The 21,452-nt window shown below is 39.6% G+C and overlaps 1 protein-coding gene and 1 non-coding gene across 2 annotated transcripts in view; both read left to right on the top strand.

Moving 5' to 3' along the window:
• Positions 1-21,452, top strand: part of OTUD7A (OTU deubiquitinase 7A) — a 372,333-nt gene that overhangs the window by 134,179 nt on the left and 216,702 nt on the right. The gene's annotated exons all lie outside the window — the stretch shown is intronic.
• Positions 17,026-17,131, top strand: LOC122469725. Its single transcript, XR_006293615.1, has one exon. It is a non-coding gene; the product is annotated as a U6 spliceosomal RNA (small nuclear RNA).

Genomic DNA, 21,452 nt, shown 5'->3' with positions numbered 1-21,452 from the left:
GTCTGCCCTATGCTCTCTCTGTCCTGGATCACCTCCTCCTATCTAGGATTCTGCTTCTTTGGCCAAAGGACTAGAGCGTGTTCAAGAGGGGTACAGGAGGACAAATGTCTGTGTTTATGTGATTATGTGCTTACTTATTTTTCATTAGGAATAATTTCATATCTTACTCCTTTTTAATAAATTTTATTGTTTAAGGCAGATTTAGGTACATAGCAAAATTGAGAGCAAAGTACAGAGATATTTCATACCCCTTCCCCCTTCCACATAGAATCCCCCATTATCAGCATCCCCCACCAGACGGGTGCATTTTTTACAACTGATAAACCTATGTTATCACATCATAAATCACCCAAAGTCTATAGTTTACAATAGAGTTTACTCTTGATGTTGTATATTCTGTGTTTTTGGATAAATGGGTAATAATATGTATCCACCATTGCAGTATCAATCCTTAAAAATCCTCTGAATCCTGTGTGTTCTGCCTATTCATCCCTCCTCCCCCAACCCTTCCCCCACGCTGGTAACCACTGATCTTTTTACTGTCTCCATAGTTTTGGCTTTTCTAGACTGTTTTATAGTTGGAATCATATAGTAGGTAACCTTGGCTTCTTTTCCTTAGCAATATGCATTTAAGTTTCCTCCATGTCTTTTGGTGGCTTTATAGCTCATTTCTTTTTAGCCCTGAATAATATTCTATTGTCTAAATGTACCACAGTTTATTTATCCATTCACCTACTGAATGGTATCTTGGTTGCTTCCAAGTTTTGGCAGCTACGAATAAACTGCTATAAACATCTCTGCTTATCTTACTTCTTTAAAATGCAAAATCAGAATATATCCCCCAACTTCTGAATATGGAAAAACTCTGTAGACATGTAAGAAGGGATCTCCCAGAAATGTGAGCAAGATGGGATTAGGCATACAGAAAGTAGAGGATTAAATCTGAAAGTGGAGAATGAAAATAAGACCCAGTTTTAGCTGCACTTACTTTTGTTTGCTTCCCCAGGTGCCACATGGAATGTCCTTGAAGGTAAACTAGGTGTCAGATTTGTTATATTATTTTTAACTCTAAAAGGAAAATCATTAAAGGGCCATACTCAATAAGCACCTATCCTCACCCATTGTTCTGAGCACTCCATGAACTGCCTTCCCAGGTTGTCTGAATGTAAGCTTCTATGTCACATGACTCACCGTGACTATAACCAATTGCTGCCATGCTCTTGTCGCTGACCTCAGTGCTTTGTTATCTCCTCTTTCATGACAGTCAATGTCAGAGCTATGATACAAACCAGGCCCAACAGTCCATCTGTTTTTTGCCAAACTATGGGGCAACAGGGCTGCAAACTTCACTTATCTATTTATGTAATAAACAGTATGTTAATGCTTATTTGGCACTTTCTAGGTGCCCACGTGCAAGGCATTGTGCCAACTGCTGGGCTCCCAATGGAGATTAACAGACATGGCCCAACCCTTCCTGGAGCTTCCAGTGTAATGAAGGATAAAGATATTAACAAAACACATACATGCACATAGTTGTAATTAATGTGAAGCACAGTAAAGGGGGAAAGTATGTTCTATGAGAAAATAAAGGTGGGACTTAATTTAGGTAAATTAAAGAGGGGAAGCCTTTTAGAAAATAACATAGGACCTGAGGGATGTGTGTGAGTCAGTATAGGAAGGATGGCAAGCAAAGAGTAAGAGTACTTAGAGAGGTTGAGAGAAGAAAGCTGGGGTGGGGCAGAGGGCAGAAGCATAATGGATGAAGGCCATTGGTATGGAGGGGGATGGCGAGACAGGCAGGAGCTAGATCACAAATGGTCCTAAGTCATGGAGGGGAGTTTCTATTTTTATTCCATCTGCAAAAAAAGGATCACTTTGGAATTTAAGTTGAGGGAAATGCATTATCCGATTTAAAAGATCATTCAGGCTGCTATATGGAGAATGGATTGGGGATGGAGACCAAGAACAGAAGAAGGGGGTCATTCCAGCTGCTCTGTGCTGGGTGGTTGGAGCAGATGGGTAGAAATTAAGATGGAGAGAAGCAGGTGGACTTAAAGTCATTTGAACATATAAATCCTGTCATTAAATTGTAGACTTCACATGAGTTATGGATTAACAGCTTCACTCGTTGTGGAGAAAAAAGGACTAAGAATGGCTCCCAAGATCCTGGCTTGATCCACTTAAGTAAATGGAAGAGCCCTTCACAAATGAGGAAAACTGGAGGGAGAAGCCAATTCAATGAGGAGAGCAGAACATGTTTGTAGTCTCATTATGTTTGAAGTAACTGAGATAGTCAAGTGAGATGTCACATAGGTAGGCAGATCCATAAGACTGAAGTGAAGTTAAGAAGAGAGTTCATGGCTGGAAATATAAATTTGGGCATTATTGGCATTTGGATGATATTTCAGGACATGAGTGCTGACAATATCTATGGAGAAAATGTAAGAGAGAGCTCAGGGTGAGGCTCCAAGGAATGTGTCATTTACAGGTCAGAGAGCATGGAAGAGCCAGCAAAGATCAAGAAAGGGAGGCTGAGAATTAATAGAAAATCTACGTGAGTTCCCATTCTGTGAACAACAAAAACTGAATCTCAGTTCCCTGAAGCCCTCACCAACCCTACCAAAGCTCCTACCACCTACTCCTTGTCTCCTTAGGATTGCATAAAAGGAATTTTTAGTGTATGTTAAATGTGATATTTTAAATCAGGGATGAAAAGATAGACCATGTAACTCGACCATGTAGTAACACTTGATTATCCATATGGAAGCAATTCACTATATTTCTTATACATACGAATGTTTATTCCAGATGTATTAAAGTATGAGCATTTGGGGGTGGGGGGAATACAACAAGAACTATTAAAAGGAAATATCAGGGAATAGCCTTTATTTTTGGGGAAGCACTTTTAAGCAAGCCACAAAGCTTACAAAATTTAGAAGAGAAATAATGCAGATTTTATTTAATTAAATTCTCTACTTTCATGGGTGAAAGGGATCATAAAAAATGAAAAGATAAGAAACCAATGGTAAGAAATTAATTATTATTTTTTTGAGTACACTTTACATCCAATGCAGAGCCCAACATAGGGCTTGAACTCACAACCCTGAGATCAAAACCTGAGCTGAGATAAAGAGTTGAATGTTTAACTCACTGAGCCCCAAATTTAATATCCATAATACACAAAGAGTGCTCCAATCAGTAAGAAAAATAGACAAGTACAATTAAGGAAAAGATATACACAGGCAGTTTGCAGAAGAAATAAAAATGTCCCATAAACAAGTGAAAAGTTCATCAATCGCTGAATAATCAGAAAAGTGCAAATTAAAAAAAAAATACAACCTCTGAGGTACCACATTTTGTTCACTTAGTTGGCAAATATGTAAAAGATTAAGATGTCCAGGCTTGGCGAGGGTGCAGGGAGACAGACACTCACATGGTTTGTGGGTGGTAGTATATAAGTTGGCATAGGATTTTTTTTAATTGTGGTGAAATTTATTTTTTCTAGTTTTTTGAGATAAAATTGACATATATTGTATAAGTTTAAGGCATACAACATAAACATTTGCTCTATGTGTGTGTTGTGAAATGATCACCATAGTAAGTTTAATTAACATCCATCACCTCACACAGTTAACATTTGTTTTCCCTGTGATTCACGAAGGACAATGTGCTAGTGTCTATCTAATTTAACATCTAATTCCATGTTAACAACCACTGCCCCTTTCAGGAATCTTTCCTACAGCCATTTCTTTCTTTCTTTCTTTCTTTCTTTCTTTCTTTCTTTCTTTCTTTCTTTCTTTCCTTCCTTCCTTCCTTCCTTCCTTCCTTCCTTCCTTCCTTCCTTTCCTTTCTTCCAGAGAAAGAAGGAGGAAGGGAAGGGGAGGGGCAGAGAGAGAGGGAGAGAGAAATCCCAAGTAGGCTCTGCTGTCAATGCAGAGTCTGCCACAGGGCTCCATCCCACGATCCTGGGATCATGACCTGATCTGAAATCAAGAGTCAGACACTCATCTGACTAAACCACCCAGGTGCCCCTCCTACAGCCATCTTTGCCCTGCAGGCCAAGATACTTCAACAGACATCCCTTGTTTTGCCAAGACATGGAAAGGAAACAGTTCAGGGAATCCTGGTGCATCTACACAATGGAAAGCTATGTGGCCAGCAGTGGGGAAGTAAATTATCTCTGTCTGCTGGCATGGAAAAACAGCCATGGTTATGAGAAACAAGCCACCCAAGACTATGTAACATGATCTTAATTATATCCTTGATATGTTAATTAAATGCTTATAAAGGAAAGTTCTGGAAGGATTTAGGACCAGTATTTCTTTCTACAAGTCTGGTCACTTAGCTAAAGTTCCCCTGTGCCTCCCCCCACCCAGCCCATGAGGTCCTATAAGTGAGGGGTAGAGTGTAGATTGAGGCAGTGATCAGTTGTGTCCTCAGTAATACTGGTACCACCATCAAGGGTAAGTTGTGCTATGCAGGCCAAGCTGAGGGATCTGAGAGGAGAAAACAGCTGACCTGGCCTCTTGGCCTCACCCGGCTGCTTCAACCTCTTGTACTATGGCCATCTTGGGTGCCTGAGATGCTCCAAGGTACCCCCCTCCTCTCTAGCCAGGCTCCCAGGCCTTGCCTCCTTGCTTCTTTCCCCCTGCATTAGCCAGCCTCCCATAGTGGGATTCACTGTCCTGATAAGACAAGCCAGCTAACTTCTTCAGCAGCACTGAGGAACCTCTGGGACCACTGACCAGCAGAATATTTCCTACTCCATTTTCATCCACGCTGATGTCAAGGAGTCCAGGGGGCTGCAGTCACAGCTGCCAGGACAGTCAGACCAGGAACCCAGAGCTTCATGAACAGCCAGTTGAAAGCCCTGGGTCCTTGATGTATGGTCCTTTCCCTGGGATGTAATTTCATGTTGCCTAGGACTCTGTTTTGTCATCAGTAAGATCAGGCATGGACAAGGTAGAACTGGGACCCTTTTAACCTGAACATCCTGCAGCCCCAACATGGCTCCTTGGCAGACAAACCAGATGCTGCCTGCTGCTGGGTGACTCTAGACAGGCTCTTGACAGAAGTGGACCCTGGCATAGGAAGATTTTCACTTTTTGCCCCCGCATAAATTTTTACATACATAATTTGTGTGTGTATATGTGTTCACTGTGTGTGATTTAGGTGATTGAAAAAAACCACGAGGAAATAACAAAGAACAATTCTGAGATTGTAATGCTCTGTAACAAAGTTTAACTCCCTGGTCTCCTCATGCTGTCAGTGGTGGCATCTTGGCCAACTCTGATCATCCTCCCTAAGCCATGAACTCTGTCTTGTAAGCCATCTTCAAGTGGCTTGTTCATCATGGCCTTGTTCATCATGGCCACGTAGGGCCACTGCTGCAGGCCAGCTGTCACACCTTGCCACAAGTCTCTGCGTCAAAGCTACAGAGGGTTCAGAAGCACATTTGCACACCTGCACTGTCCAGCCAGGGGAGCTTTGGGAGCCAGCTAGTGGGCATCCATGAGGATCTGCCCGCTGTCTGAGAAGTCTGTGAATGTCTACCAAGAAGTGTCGGGTCATATATACATGTGGGGACCCAGACATACTGGGTTTCTCAAACTGGGAGTTGTGTCACCCGCAGAAACTTCACAGCTGTTCCAGGGTTGCTGAGGTGAGAAGGGATGGGTGTGCTTTTGGTGCCATCCTCTCCGTACCGATCAGACCTCCATGCCCATGCCCTCCCTCGGTTCCTGCTATGGGTTCTGGGTGAACTGCTTTCTTCTCTTCCTCCATCAACTTCAAAGAGATCACAGAGCCCTTTGTCCCCCATAGTATGCCTGGGCTAAATGCCCAGAATCCATGCAAGGAAGGATGAGTCTGTACTGCAGGTGGAGGCCAGCCACTGTGCTCTGACAACTGTTTACACACCCAGATCCTGCCTCCTCTTCTTCTTTGGTTATGCATTCATTCACTCCATCGGTCAACATATTTTTATTGAGCATGTACATCAAGTCACATGTGGGGAATCTGAAGACAAGTGCACCAGCCATGACTTCAGGGAACCCCAAGTTCAATACGGAGGCTGATGTGCAGAGTATTTGCCATTACTCCTATGACACGGGCAAGCTGTGTACAGCCGCTGTCACCTGGCTTCTTTGTGGGATATACACGTGATTTTTCAGTGGCCTCCATTAATTTAATATAAAATTTTAATTTTATGGCCAGGAAAAGGAAACCAAGTAATAGTCACATTAATTTAGAAATCGTTACCTTATTTTGTGTTAGACAAAAGTCGTAGTGTCTTTCACAAACAATGCTGGAGAAAATGAGTAGTAAGGTTTTTAACTTGATTTTCAGCTTTTGTTCTTGAAGAACACTTTCACAGGCTAACTGTGGCTGAAGATTGAACCCTGAGGGAGGACAGCTCAAAAGACATACTGAGGTAGAAGAGAACAGGAAGATGAAAGTGGAAGAAATCACCTGAGGCCACTTAACTTTGCACAGGACACAAGTGGTAGCCCAAAGGCTCTATGCTCTTACAAAGTGTGCATTTGAGTCAACATTGCCTTTGACTTCACTTAAACCTAATGATATTGTTTTAATACCTTCTCCCCCTATTGTAAACCCATCTGGTGTTTTATGCTGTACTGTTGCACCCTGATTATCTCGAGATAACACACACTGATTATACAGAAATAGCAACTTTATTGGATGTGACACAAAAGGAACTCACTGAAACAGTCTGTAAAATGTGGGTGAATCACCCGACACCTGTTTGGTAGTGTCTTGTGTGTAACTTTAAACTCTTCTGCAATGCTTTCTCTGTTTAGGGGGCTCCTGGGTGCCTCAGTTAAGCATCCAATTGTTGATTTCAGCTCGGGTTATGATTTAAGGGTCATGATCTTAGGGTCATGAGATCAAGCCCTGCATCGGGCTCCGGACTGGGCATGGAGGCAGCTTAAGATTCTCTCTCCCTCTCCCTTTGCCTGTCCCCTGCCTGTGCTCTCTCAAAAATAAATAAATAAATAAATAAATAAATAAATAAATAAATAAATAAATAAATATTGCAATTATTTATCATTAATATTAACATGTACATTGTCACTAAGCCTTTACAGGGATCATCTACACTTCTTAATTTCTGTGTAAAAAGTGTATTATTATTTAAGCTTAAAAGCAAAAAAAAAAAAAAGGCAAATGGATATGTCTGATTGCCTCTAACATGATGCTGTTGGATTCCTTTTGCTTAGAAATGAGCAGAACCTTGACAGTTTTTCAATCTGGTTTAAGAGTGAAGAGCAGCCCAAGTCCACCTGTTTTTCCTTTTAGATAGAAAACACACCATAGATTGCCCACAGAATGCTACACTAGATATCCTGAAAACTATTCCTCTAACTAGAAAAGTGGAATGGGAAGTTAGAAACATCCTTTCAGATATAGAACTCATTGCATTTCAATTTAATTTTTAATATATGTATTGTGTACCTATTTTTGGCCAGGCACTATATATTACTGAACAAATAGAACTCTGTGTGCTTGTAGAAATTACACTTTAATGGGAGAAATGGACCAAAAAATACAATATATGTGTGTAATATATAGACCATTAGTGATCAGTGCTGAGGAGAACAGATAAAGCAGAGAACAGAGACTTGAAGCAGTGAAGTCCCACATGAGGAATTGAGCATTTAGACAAGGGGGTCAGGGGAGGCTTCATCAAGCAGTGATTGTGAGGAGGATCTGGAGGAGGAGAGGGATGTCTGCTCCAGGAAGAGGAAACATCTGGGAAGAGTATGGCTGGTGGGGAGATAAGGAGGAGAAGCAGATGGGATCAGAGGGGAACCAAGCACCATGTCATTCAAAGCATTGTCAGGCACTGTAGGATTTGGCTTTGCCTCTGAGTAAGATGGGACATCATTGGAGGGTCCTGGGCAGGGGGACTTGATCTAACTTAGGTTTAGCAAGATCCTTGTTTTGAAACTAGATGTCAGCCTTTCTGGGAGATTAGGGAGGAGACAGTTGCCATAAATACTGTTGGTGAGAAAAGAGAGTACTTGGATGAGGATATGGCAGGGGGAGCAGTGGGAAGCAGGCAGGTCAGTGTTCAAATTGTATTTAGAACCCAACAGGACTTGCTGATGGGCCAGATGGGGAGTGGGAAAGAAATAGTTCACATTGACTCCTGCAGTCTTTGGCCAGAAGAAATAGAAACATGAGGTTGCCCTAAATGGAGACAGGAAGATTTCCGGGATGGTTGATTTGGAAAGAAATATCAGACTCTCTGAAGCTGAGTTTGGAATATTTTTCAGATGTGTGTTACACATCTAAGTTATTGAGAAGGACAATATCTGGGAACCAAAAAGGAAGAAGGAATTTACAACATTATGCGCCAAGTGTCAGCACACGAAGTGAAAAATGCAAATAGTAGTGAGAGACTAATCTGGCTTTCTCAATAACTTCAAATAACAGGAAAAAATTTAGCAAGGAGATGGAAGATCTCAACAACAAAGTTGTGAGATTTGATCTAATATATAAAAACCTATAGAATCACAGGTTATGTAGAATAAGAAGGTTTCCACTGTTGTTTTTGGTTTTTTTCCCTATTCACTTATTCAGCAAATATTTATTTGTTGAGTACCTCACATGGACCAGAATGGTTCTTTACCTGGGTAAGAAAGAAATTTGAGTCACAGACTCCACTGCTTAAGCCTAAACCAGCAGACAGGGCATAGGATGGAAAAGAAACATGGGTTATCAAGGTCATAGCAAGATTTGAGAAGGGAGGATAAGAGAAGTTGGGGAAACTTACTAAATTGACTCTTTAAAGAGTAGTAGGAATTATCCGGCAAAGAAATAGGGGGTGCCATGAGAAGAGAGTCAGAGAAGCATGGTGTGTTTGCGTAACTAGAACTTCAGGAAAAACATATCATCAAAGAGTGATGGGGGCAAGTCAGGTGGACAGTGGGATGGTTTGAGCCTCAAACTAATCATAACAGCAGTTGGTTATTACTTATTAAATAGGTAATTTTTAGTAAAGAAAAGTGCATACACCTGTACTAATGTAAATAAAGGAATAAATAGAGAAATAAATGGGGAAGGTGTAAAGGAAAAGCTTTCTCTTAAGTGGAATACAAGCTAATAAATGTCGAAGAAAGGAAGGAACTAGAAAATCATCATTTGACAACCACCAAAGTTTTAATTGTTCTAGGCAAGAATACCACTGAGTGCTAAACTAGCGGAGACAAATTCACTGAGATGTAGAATATGTGCATGAAGTGTTTCCATGCAAGGTGGATTACAAATGAAGACATAGTGACATTATAGTGAAGGAAACAGACAGGCATTGTCTTAAGCAAGAGATCAAAATGAGCATCATCAGTGACGAGCCCACCTAGAGCCCAGTAGACATCATGTGTCTTGGGCATCTGGTGCTTGGGCACTGAGGGCAGAGCATCACTTCTGTTGTATCCCTGCTAGAAATGTACAATTACTCTAATCATGAATCATCACAGAACAGACCCAGATGGAGGGACATTCCATACCCAAGTTGGAGGATGTAAAGGTCATGAAATGAAAGACTAAGAAGCTGTTTCAGATTTTTAAAAACTAGATTAGACATATAAGCATGAAATACAATGTAGGATTCTGGATCAGAAAACAAGTGTTTTGCCACAAAGGACATTGTTGGGACAATGGGTGAAATGAATAGAGTCTTTAGATTAGACTCATACATAGAATGATAAAATGTAAAATTTTAACATTTGGGGTATATAGTTATATATAGGTAAGTAGGAATCCTTTGTATTATTTTTGCAACTTGTCTATATATCTGAAATTATTTCAAAATTAAAAAAAATTTAAATGAAGTAAACAACATTAGATCAAAGAACACCATTTGCACATCACAGTGGTATACATGTGACTTATTTTGCAATTTTCATAGTTCACTTTATTTTTTTTACATTTATTTTTACTTATTTTGAGACAGAGCAAGTGAGGGAGGGGCAGAGAGAGACGGAGACAGAATCCCAAGCAGGCTCCGTGCTGTCAGTGCAGAGCCCGATGCAGGGCTTGAACTCACAAACCGTGAGATCATGACATAAGCGAAAATCAAGAGTCAGCCACTTAACCGACTGAGCCACCCAGGTGTCACCATCATTCACTTTAAGTGGTGTAGGACCCTGGGCAGCTTTCAGAGGGGAATGACCTGCTTGGATCTCTGTGTCCACATGCACAGATTTTACAAAGTGCCATCACAGGGAACATGCCATTTGGTCATCTTCATTTTTTAGGTGACTTTTAACGTCTGAAAAATGTTCAACTGAAGTTGATAGACCAAATTTCCTAGTAGTGTTCCTCATTGCTGGGTACTCGCATTGCTTCCAGCATGTCCTTGTGATGTGGCGACAAAGGTATTTGAGCACCAGGAAAGCACACATCCTTTCTTTCCTGCAGGACATTCTCTTCGCTCTTGCTGATCTTGTGCGCATTTTGCTGTCCTTTCTCCTTTCTGCCCTATTTCTCTCTGACAGTTGTGCCCAATCACACATCATGTACGATTATCTGGTCCATTTTGTTTTCTTTGATTGCCAGTGCATCTCAACAGCATAATATTTCAGACCACAGAATAAAGGTGTTAATACAAAGTGCACTATTGAAGTCATTAAGCAATACTTTTTTTAAATAGTAGGTGAGAATAATTACTAGTAAAACTTTCTAAATGCTTTTCCTCTGGTGGTTTCTTGGGTTCCTGACAAAAAGAAAGAGAAAGAAAGAAAGAAAGAAAGAAAGAAAGAAAGAAAGAAAGAAAGAAAGAAAGAAAGAAAGAAAGAAAGAAAGAAAGAAAGAAAGAAAGAAGAAAGAAAAATGATTGGTTTCATTTTCATAACATTGTTTACAATTATATAATTTCCTTACAAACCAGTATGAACTGAAGTAACCTATTTGTGTCTCACTATACCACTAAAATGTGAGCAGTGTCTGTGACTTAGTGTACCCTCTGTATGCAGCACACTGTTGAGCCAGGAAGACCTCAGTACAGTTTTGCCAAAATGGCACTGTCTTGAACGCTCACTTTGGAGTTCAGGAGTTTAGGAAACACCTTTGCCCAGGTGTAAAGCAGAGGAATGGATTGAATGGGTAGTTGCCTTTATAATTTCCATTTACTTCTTCAACATACTTTTACTGAGTAGCTCTGACATGCCCTGAACTGTGCTATGTGCTAGGTCCTGGGGAGACAAAACAGGCAAGTTCCCAGAACTTAAATTCTCCAAAGGGAACACACACAGGATAGAGGGACAGATGGATGGATGGCTGCATAATGTTATTACAGATTATATTAGTTCTCCAGAAGTAGTAATTGGTACGGTAATATAATAATGGAGAGGGCAGTTTGGGTGGGAGTGAAGAAAGCTTCTCAGCAGTGGTGAAATTGAACCAGATTCTTGGAATGCAAGGAAAAGGGTGGGAAGTGCTGTGGAAGCTCTTCCAGCAAAGTCAGCCACAAGTGCAGGAAAGGGTGTGAGAAGTACCCAGCATGTGTGGGGGACAGACCTGAAGCACTGGTCCTGGACAGCCCTGGTGCCAGGTAAGCCTGGAGCAGTGGGCACAGCAGGTGGTGCAGTACTGAAAGACAAAGACATTGAAGTCTAAGAAGCAAGCTTGGGTTTTATTCCAGTGTAGTGGGAAGCTGTTGGTGAGTTTCAAGCAGGGAATTATGTGATATAACATATCTTTTAAAGATCTATCTGCTGTGGGGAGAAGGGATTGGAGGAAGGGGCAGACTGTGGTTTGCTGATGTGGATAAAAGTGTTCAGACTGAGTGAAATGATCAATAGCATGCTAGCAAATGCCCAGCTACGTGCCAGGAAGGCTGTTTTTCAAAAATGTGTGTAAACAGAAGTTGGATTGGAGAAGTTCTTCATGAGCCTATTTATTAGGTTTACATAAGGGCTCTTTTATGGTCCACAGATTTTTATTGCCCATCTTTTTTATTGAAGTATAACATACCTACAGAAAAACACACATCAAAATGTACAGCCTCATGAGTTATACAGAAATGCACATATCCCTTTGTAATCACCACTCAGACCAAAAAATAGCTCATTATCTGCATCCATTTTGCCCCCTGTGTTTTTAACACATCACCTCCTTTTTTCTCTATCCACTCTATTCACTATCATGACTTCTAACTTGTAGGTTATTTGTAAACTTCATGTGATGAATTATAGTATGTTGTATGATAAGTATATTGAACATAGGTCATTCATTCATACTGTGCTACTAATACACTCTTCGTCCATGTGTGCATATATACCAATTTATCCAGCCTACCATTGGTATTCATTTGGGTTGCTTTTAGTTCTTAGCTCTGTGAGTAAGGCTGCCATGAAAATTCTTTCCATATGCTTTGGTATACATGTGTACACATTGTGGTTGAGTATATACCAAGTACTGAAATTGCTGGTCATAGGGTATATGTGTGATCAGTTTTGGTAGATACTGCCAAGTATCTTCCAAAGGTGTTGAACCAATTATACTCTCACCAGCTCAGGAGGAAGGATCCAGATACTTCACATCTTCACTTACACTTGGTATATTTTGTTTCAGTGATTTCAGATCTGGGAGGTGTCTAATTGCGATTTTAGTTTAATTTCTGTGGTAACTGAGGTTGAGCAAATTTTCATTGGTTCTTGGCCATTCAGGTATCCTTTTATGAAGTGTTCAGATATCTTTCCATTTTTATATTGGATTAGCTATTTCTTATTAACGTCTTTCTTGATGCTGTGGATTTCAGTGAACTTTTCTTTCTTTGGTTTGCCTTTCACCCTATTAATGATGTTTCCTAGTGAAAAGTTCTGCCAGGCCTGGGGACATAAGGTGGGGTCTGGAGGATCCTCAGTTCAAACTTCCCTTCCCCTGCCTAAAATTCATCAAAATATACCAGGCCTCACCCCCTTTATAGCAGGCAGGATCCCTCAGCCCAGGTTTAGAGGGGCTGGAGGAGAAAGTACCTTAAATGAATATTGAGAGATGGAGGTGTGATTAACTCAGTGGACACAATACATGCCATTTATGATCTGGACTGTGTTTATAAGTCAGGGGGGTATACCAGATTCTCATCCAGTGGAAAGAAAACTCTTCTGAATTCCCCCAGCTAAATTCCCTCCTGAATATAGGAGGTCAAGGAGACAAAAATTAAGTTGCATTTTGATTAGATTCCCCACATCATGCTCATTCAGTTTCCCAGAGTCTTTACCTGGGCGGCTAACTTCCTACTTAGCACTGCCAGTTGGACCTGTGTGGGCTGCCCCAGACCGACCTCCAGGGCAGAACACCACCCTGTGCCCTGCTGCATAGCTGTACTTCCTTGACACACCTTTGTAAGTGCTCAGAAAGTCTTTGCCCAGGAAATAGGACCGAGGAAAAAAATCCCCTTTGGGGCTTCTGTCCTGGTCTATCGCCTCCCAGCCACTCAGAGTTTACCCACAGGGAGAGCTTCCAAGAACAAGCCAATGGACCCCAATCTGAGATGACACAAACAAAATGCATTATCCCCTGTTATCTCAAATGTGTATTCTCACAATATCCTTTGAACCTCAGTGCAAACCAGGGAATCAATTCTCAGACTTAAAATTAGTGGAGTTTTGCAACTTTGCTAGGAAAAAAAACACCTCACTCTAAGAAGTGTTAGGGAGGTAAAAGCTTTCCCATTCTTGTGGTTGTATTTTTCAGGGCTCTTGTAGGTATTACAGATATCATCATGCAATTTAGATTTCATTCCCCCTGGAGAACCTGGTGACTTCAAAGTGATTTATAGCAAGTGAAGTTGGCAGAATTATGGAGATTAGTGATAAAAAGGAAAGTAAGGCAAGAGAGAGAGGGAGAAAAAAGGAAGGAAAACAATTTTGAGCAGGGTAGATTTAAGATGGGGCAATGTGCTTTAAAGCACAGGAAGGAAAGTGAGAAGCTCAGACACAGCAGTATGTCATAGCTAGAGACCCTGCACTGCTTGTGTGGAGCCAGCTCCAGGAGACCGGCTGAAGCGGGGAGTGTAGACAAAGCTATGACGTCACCCTGGTCTATACCCTGAAGGACTGAGAGCCTGCAATGCACCTCACATCCCCTTCAAGTCAAAGACTTGCTGGAAAATCAGCCTTTTTCATATGATGAATGAAATGATGGACGTGTCCCACTATTGCTTTGGGTAATCAAGCTTTCGTCAGCTCATGAACCAGTCAGTGAACATTTAGCATGAGGCTCATTTCATCACTGCTCATTCTCATTCTGTCTTGGTCACATCAGCACTCCTGCTCTGGGTGTGACCTCATCTGAATCATAAACAGAATGGGTAGAATACTCAACATCCCCAAACTCTGATCTGGACCTAGTATAATCCCCCACTCCTCCCCACTCCAGAGGGTCTCACCCTGCATACCAGGCAGGACTTGGACCCACAGAGCTTCACTCTCTAAGGTGGGGGCACTAACTTTCTCAGCACACTCTGGAATGAGTCTGGGGAGTTGGCTCAATTTCATTATCAGTATTCTAAAGGATCCCCTTTAACTTGATGGAGCAGCCAGAAAAATCTTGATATGAAGAATGGAATCATGTTACAGAAAAAGAGGCTGAATGTGTGAAGTTTAACTAGTCATAATCTCAAGCAAGTACAAGTTGCTTTAGAATATAGTGTGTTAATAGAAAGTTTGAGACATAGTAAGGCCAACAGATCAGGAAATGATTGTCAATCAAAAAATAGTTTCTTAATCACAGTTCCCAAGAAGTGGGGGCATACCATGCCACAGGGAGCCTCAGGTTGGTCAGGAAGCACAGGGAATGAGGGTAAAATGTGGGCAAGAGGATTTATTGTCATTTCCATGGGAAGGGATGGGTAAGGCAGGGTGAGCGGGGTTAGGATTGGCTAATGTGACTAATTCCAGTGGTCTCTGGAGCATAGGGACTGTCCCTAGTCATCTAGTACTTGGTCCTGGGTATTTAGGGCAGGTGGATAGTGGCTTGGAGTGTCCTCCATAGTGAAGGTGTTTAGGGTGTGGACCCTAGATTTGTTGTTTTGTATATGAAAACCATGCTTAGGGGTGAGTTCTTTACTATCTCTAGGAATTGGCTAACTCTGGGAAGAGCTGTCCCTTTAGGGTTATCAAAGCCCCAAGATGTCAAATCATCAAATATAGAAAATAAAAGATGGTTAATACACAAGTACTACTCCTGTGTGATGCCAGCTCATTTGGGGGTCTGTGGAAGGAAGCACCAAGCTGACCTGGCATGTAGTCCCATGTTCACTATGACCCCCCCTTCCTAATTCAAGATGGATTTCCAGAGGGGCACCTCTGCCTTGCTCACCACACCCTTCTGCATTGAGGTGTTTGTCATTCTCTGACCCTTTTTTGTATTCACCCTTCTCTAGAGGTGCTTCTGGCAGTTTTAACTCTTTATTCCTTATTTAACTGTGTTATGGTTTTATTCTTGTTAAATTAACATTTGCTAAGCAGAGGCCAAGGATGGCAGATGGTCAGTTGCAGTTCAACAAAAGACCACACAAGAAAATGAAATAGAGTTTATTACTTGCAGGTCCTGAAGGAAGTACATGATGCCCCTGGGGGCAAAAAGGGGAGGTCAAGCAAGGGTGCAGATAAAGAGAAAATGGCATGGCAGGACCTGGGGCTCATGCCTTCATATTAGAGTCTGTGGATGGAATGCTTCAGGGAATGCTGGAATAAGGCCAGATTGTTCAATTCAGACCAAAAAAAAAAAAAACAAAACAGGGCTTTGTTAAGTTTCACAAGGGTCTTACCTAAGGAAGCCCTATGAGATGGCAGAGACTCTCACAAGGGCTGTTGGAGAAGTCATATCAGGAACTTATATTTGCTTATAATTCTGCAGGCTGCTATTTAGGGGATGTGCTTGCATGAGGGGGCTGGTGTCATTTAAGGGCCCTGCAGGCCATTTGACCACACAAAATGTATACCAATGCCATGAAGTAGCTGAGCTAAACTCTCGACAACCTGCCAACACAGGCGAGCAAGAACACCTTGTCTTTCTCCCCAGTGCCTGGCACAGCACTGCTATAAAACACTCATTAATACACATCATGGAATCCATGACTTGGGCACTTGAGACCACCAGGGACCTTGTTCATCCCATGCAGCACTCTTGGAAAACAGATGCCATAACTGCAAAAAATGTCTCTCTGTCAGCCCAAATTGGCTCAAGTTCAGAGTTAAGCACTTAAAGCAGCTGGGACTGGCTTTTTCTGCCCCTATCAGTTATACCTGGTTCATAAGGTTAGTGTGAATCTCTTCCATATCTCTGTGAAGTCTCCTGGTCTCTCTGCGTAGCACTTGCTGACGAAGGCCTAGTGTATAAGCCTCCTTGACCTTGGTCCCTTGTTGGCGTCCTTCTCTGCAGTCTTTTCTGAATTGCATCCACAAAGCTCCCCTGCTGCAGGGCCTGGGGTGCTGTTGTTGAATCAAGTTGTGCTCCATTTACATACTGGCTACAGTAGCAGAGATAAAAGCCTTTCTTTATATATGGCCTCTTCAGGGCTTTCAACCACGTTCTAATTGGATTGTTTGTCTTTTAGAATTGAATGATGAGATTCTTTATATTTTCTAGATAGGAATTGTTTGTCGGTAATGTGGTTTGCAAACCTTTTCTCCCAGCTCACCATTTCACCTTCTTAACAGGGTCCTTCACAGAGCCAAGAGCTTTAATTTCAATAAAGTCCAATTTACGGATTTTGCTTTTGATTTGTCACCAAGCCCTACAACCCAAAGATTTTCTCCTATTTTTTCTTCTAAAGACTTGATAGGTGTGTGTTTTACATATGGATCTATAATCTGTTTTTACTTTATTTTGTATAAAATATGAGATTGAGGTTTTTTGTTTTGTTTTGTTTTGGCTTTTTTTTTTTTTTTGCTGATGGGTGTATAATCAGCAAATGATATCCATTTGCTGAAAAGATTGCCTTTACTCCATTGATTTACTTTTATACTTTTATCAAAAATCACTTGGCCAGTACCCACTTTGGGAGTACATGTACAAAAATAGGAGTGATGCAGAGAAATTACTATAGACCATGAGCAAGAATGACATGCAAATTCGTGAAATGTTCCTAATTTTTGAAATGCCACTGAACTGCACACTTAAAAAACAGTTACAATGGCAAATTTTATGTTACATATACATTTCCACAATTTTAAAAACTTAATAATATAATATTATAATAATCACTGAATTGTAAGCTTTATTTTTTAATGTTTATTTATTTATTTTGAGAGACAGAGAGAGAGAAGGCACACACACACACACACACACACACGCAAGTGGGGAAAGGGGAGAGAAAAAAGGAGAGAATCCCAAGCAGGTTCTGCACTATCAGCACAGAGTCTGATACAGGGCTCAATCTCATGAACCAGGAGATCATAACCTGAGCGAAAATCAAGAGTTGGACACTTAACCAACTGAGCCACCCAAGCACCCCACATTGTACACTTTAAATGGGATAATTGTATGGTACATGAATTATATCTCAATAAATCTGTTAAAAAATGCAACCAAAGCAAAAAAAAATCAATTGGTCATACCTCTGTAGGTTTATTTCTGGGTTTTCTATTCTGTATTGTTGATCTATGTAGCCATATAATAAACTAAGCTGTGTAGTAAGTCTGAAATTCAGCTAGAGTGATTAATACCACATTATTTTTATTTTTAAACATTATTTAGTTCTTCTAGTTTCTTCGTCTTTGCATATCAATTATATAATACATTGTCTATATCTACAAAAATCTTACAGGAGTTTTTATAGGAATTGCATTAAACCTATACATCATTTTAGGGAGTCTTCTTTGCAATGTTGAGTTTTCCAGTCCATGAACACAATATGTCTCTCCATTTATTTAGATCTTCTTTTATTTATTTCATGAGTGTTTTATAGTTTAAGTCCTGTACACATTTTGTTAGATTTATACTTAAGTATTCCATCAGTTTACAGAGTAATTGCAAATGGTATTGTATATTTAATTTCAGTGTTTATGGGTTCATTACTAGTGTATAGGAATAACAGTTTATTTTTGTATATTGATCTTGTATCCTGTGAACTTGCTGAATTCTCCTATTCTAGGAATCTTTTGTAACTTCTTTGAAGGATTTTCTATGTAGACTTTTATCTTATCTGCAAAGAGTAACAGTTTATTTCTCCCTTTCCAATCTGTATGTCTTTTATTTCCTTTCTTGTCTTACTGCTCTGGCTAGCACTTCCAGTAGTATGTTGAATAACATAGTGAGAGCAAACATCCTTGCCTTGACCCTAATCATAGTTGGAAAACACTCAGTCCTTCACCATTAACTATGTTAGCTATAGTATTTTTGCATAATTTTGTATCAAGTTGAAGGAATTCCCCTTGATTCCTAATGTTCTGAAAGGTTTTTTTTTTTACGTTTATTTATTTTTGAGACAGAGAGAGACAGAGCATGAACAGGGGAGGGTCAGAGAGAGAGGGAGACACAGAATCTGAAACAGGCTCCAGGCTCTGAGCTGTCAGCACAGAACCTGATGCAGGGCTCGAACTCACAGACCTCGAGATTATGACCTGAACTGAAGTCGGACGCCCAACTGACTAAGCCACCCAGGCGCCCCTGAAAGTTTTTTTATCATGAATGATATAATTGTGGGATTTGTCTTCTTTAGCCTATTAATATGGTAAAATTACATTGATAAATTTAAAAAATTTTTTTTTTAACGTTTTTATTTATTTTTGGGACAGAGCGAGACAGAGCATGAACGGGGGAGGGGCAGAGAGAGAGGGAGACACAGAATCGGAAACAGGCTCCAGGCTCCGAGCCATCAGCCCAGAGCCCGACGCGGGGCTCGAACTCACGGACCGCGAGATCGTGACCTGGCTGAAGTCGGACGCTTAACCGACTGCGCCACCCAGGCGCCCCAACATTGATAAATTTTTAAATATTGAACCATTCTTGCATCCCTGGAATAAATCTGACTTGGTTTTTTATGTATATAATTTCATACATACACATATATAATTTTATACCATGACCAAGTAGGGTTTATGTTATTTATTATACTTATTTATATAATATTTATGATATATAAATAATATTTGTGTTTATTAAGAATACAATTTACTTTTTTATATACTGTATCTTTCAGATTTTGGTATTAAGGTAATAGTGGCCTTGTTAATTTAATTGAAAAGTGTTATTTATTCTTCTCTTTTCTGGAAGAGCTTGTATAGAATTGGCATTCTTTTTTTAAACGTGTTATTCTTCAAAATTCTTCAGAAACAGTATGAGCTTGGAGATTTCTCATTAGGAAGATTTAAATTGCAAATTAAATTTCTTTAATAGTTAGGGGAATATTCAAATTATCTATCTATCATATTGAGTGAGTTGTAAGAGTTTTTCCTTTTCAAGAGATTGATCCATTTCATCTAAGTGACCAAGTTTATGTGTATACACTTGTTTGTAATATTCCCATGTTATACTTTTGGTGTCTGAGAATATGCAGCAATATTCTGTTTCATTCTTGTTATAGGTAATTTGTATCTTTTCTCCTTTGTCACTTTTGCTAGAACCAGCTTTTTGTTTTACTGATTGTTCTCCATTGTTTTGCTGTTTTTAATTTTATTTCTGCTCTTTATTATTTTCTTCCTTTTTTAACTGGCTGTGTGTTTATATTGCTAGTTTCATAAAGTGGGAGCTTAGATTATTGATTTGAGGCTTTTACTCTATTCTAATGTAAAAATGGTGCTGTCAATTTACGTTTTAACAGTACTTTAGCTGTGTCTTACATATTTTGATATGTTGTGTTTTTATTTTCTTTCAATTGAATATGTTTTCTAATTTCTCTTGAGACTTCCTCTTTAATCCATAGATTATTTAGAAGTCTGTTGTTCAGTTTCCAAGTATTTGAAGTGTTTTTGAAATTTTTTTCTATTATTGACTTCCAATTTTGATTCCACTGTGGTCATAGAACACACAGTATGAGTTCAGTTCTTTGTTTTGTTTTGTTTTGTTTCCATAATTTCTCTAAGTATTGCATTGTATATAAGTAACTTACCACAGTATACTGATGTTAATATTTTATCAATTTGAATAAAATATAGATACTTTACCTCCTTTTAAGTGCCTTTACCTTCTCCTATTTACAATCACCTTAAATATTTCTTCTATGTAGTACTTTGAGAATCACATCAGACAATGTTATAATTTTTGCTTAAACCATTAAATATAACTTAGAAAAGAATGACGATGTCTTGTATTACTCAAATTTTTACTCTTTCCATTGTTTTTCTGTACTTCCTGATGTTCCAAGTTTTGGGAGGGTTTTGTTGTTTTTGTTGTTGTTCTTGTTGTTTGTTATTTCTTTTCCATTTTAAGAAATTCCTTGGCCTTTCTTCTAGGTAGGTTTGCTAGTGATAAATTCTCTTAGGCTTTTATTCATCCAAGATTTCCTAATTTCCCCTTCAGTTCTGATGAGTATGTTTGCTGGATATAGAACTCTGGGTTGACATTTCTTTCCTTTTAGCTTTTGACAAATGTTATTCCACTTCCTTCTAGTCTTTATGGTTTCTGAGAAGTCCATTGTCACTTGAATTATTGTTCCACTATTAGGTGATTTCCCCCACTTAGCTTTCAAGATTATTTCTTTGGGATGCATAGGTGGCTCAGTCACTTAAGTGTCTGACTCTGGATTTTGACTCAGGTCATAATCTCATGGTTTGTGAGATTGAGCCCTGTGTTCAGCTGTGTGCTCACAGTGCAGAGGCTGCTTGGGGCTGCTTATTCTCTAAATAAATAAATAAATAAATAAATAAATAAATAAATAATTTTTAAAAAATATTTTCTCTTTGCTTTAGTTTATAGAAGTTTGATTATTTTGTGTTTGGCATAGATTGTTTTTTGGATTTATAAAACTTCAGGTTTTCTCAGCTTATTGATTCTGCAAGTTTATATTTTTTTCCAAATTTGGGAAGTTTTAAGAAATTCCTTCTCCAAATACTTTTCAGCTCCAGATTCTTTCTCCTCTCCTTCTGAGACTTTGATGATGCAAATTTTGTATCTTGTGCTATATGTGCATGTCCCTGAGGTTGGTAATTTTTTTCTATTTTCTTTCTGTTGTTCAAATTGGGTAATATCTATTGTTCTGTGTTTAAGTTCAATGATTCTTTCCTCTGTCCTATTCATTTTGCTGTTGAGCCTATCCAGTAAGTTTTTCATTTAGGTTGTTGTATTTTTCAGTTCTAAATTTCAATTATTTTTTTATACCTTCTATTTCTTTACTGAGACTTTCTACTTTCTCATTTGTTTCAAGGATGCTTATAATTGAGAATTTGTATGATATTTGCTTTAAAACTTCTGTCAGAGAATTCCATCTGTGTCACATAGGTATTGGCATCTACTGTCTTTTCTCATTCAAGTTGAGA

Source organism: Prionailurus bengalensis, chromosome B3 (genome assembly GCF_016509475.1).
Source record: "Prionailurus bengalensis isolate Pbe53 chromosome B3, Fcat_Pben_1.1_paternal_pri, whole genome shotgun sequence".
NCBI lineage: Eukaryota > Metazoa > Chordata > Mammalia > Carnivora > Felidae > Prionailurus > Prionailurus bengalensis.
The sequence above is the reverse complement of the archived record's forward strand: the minus strand, read 5'-3'. Positions and strand labels throughout refer to the sequence as shown.